The sequence below is a fragment of the Carlito syrichta genome, unplaced genomic scaffold (assembly GCF_000164805.1).
Source record: "Carlito syrichta isolate Samal-C Ts95f unplaced genomic scaffold, Tarsius_syrichta-2.0.1 Scaffold303646, whole genome shotgun sequence".
NCBI lineage: Eukaryota > Metazoa > Chordata > Mammalia > Primates > Tarsiidae > Carlito > Carlito syrichta.
The window spans coordinates 1191061-1192142 of record NW_007247742.1 but is presented as its reverse complement, the minus strand read 5'-3'; the positions used below and the strand labels follow the sequence as shown (position 1 = coordinate 1192142).

The window sequence follows — 1082 nt, the reverse complement described above, 5'->3', positions numbered from 1 at the left end:
CTCCCCTCCCCTCCCCTCCAGGGCCCTGGAAGCGACCCTCTCCTCAGACACAAGCCCCACCAGCCTCAGGAACGGAGTTCGCAGACCCCTGGAAACACCCACCACCTCCCCCTTCGGTTCCGATACAGCCTGTGCCCCTCAAAGACTGGCTTCTGCCGCAGGCGTCACCCCACATTTGACCTTGACACATCACCTCCCTTCACCTCCCTTCCCCGGGTCTCAGTTTCCCCATCTGTAGCCGGGGGTTCTGCAATAGGGGTGTTTCAAAGTTCCATCTAACTCTAGGTTTCTGTGGCACAGTTTCCACATTTTCTCACCCTCCTCCCCTACTTCTGAGGTCACATCTCATTTTCCAAGAGCAAAGGTCTTTGGAAGAAGCCCTGGACCCCGGTCAGACCCTCCTGGGTATCACTGAAACTGGACACCTAGCACAACGCTAGGCCCATGACAGCCTTTCTATGTTATGTGCCTGAATCCTCAGCACAAAACCAAGCGGATGAAGAACCAGGGATGGAGCCAATGGACAGGAAAATGCGGAGTGACCAGGCCCAGAAGTAAACAAACATGGGGGGAGGGTAAGCAAGGGGAGTGGAGAGGAGGAACTGGGCGGAAGCCTGGGCCCTGTAACCTTGGGTGTTTACTGTCTATGAACCCTGCTGTGGTTTGGCTCTCAGTGCAGCCCAAGGAAAGATTTTCTATGTGGGAAACCTTCCAAGAGGGAGAAGGGGAGGGGAACTGGATGTGTTGGACACCCACCCCCCTGTTAGGTGGGCCCCTTCTCCTGACTCACTGAATCATCTCAGGCTGTTATTCCCATTTCGACAGAGGACAGTGGAGACAGGGAGGCTTATTAGCCTGCCATGGTCACTGCTGGAAAGCAGGCTGCCCACAGATATGGGTGTCATCATCGGTGGACTGAAGGTGACTCCAAGCCTCTTGAACTGAAAAAGTCGTACTGTCCTCCCAGCCTCATAGGGTGAGTCCTAAGGTGAAACCACCACATCATCCCTACTGGGAGACAGAGCGTGTTAAATGGTGCCCCAAAACTCAGAATGCTAGATCCATCTGTCAGGGGCTGAATT

General features: G+C 54.6%; 1 protein-coding gene across 1 annotated transcript in view; it reads right to left on the bottom strand.

Annotated features, from left to right (window-relative positions):
- SLC4A3 (solute carrier family 4 member 3) overlaps positions 1 to 171 on the bottom strand; it is a 15539-nt gene extending 15368 nt beyond the window's left edge. Inside the window, exon 1 of the mRNA XM_008058897.2 lies at positions 136 to 171. The gene's annotated coding sequence lies outside the window, so the exon portion shown is untranslated. The remainder of the gene's footprint in view (positions 1 to 135) is intronic.
- Between the last annotated feature and the right edge of the window lie 911 nt (positions 172 to 1082).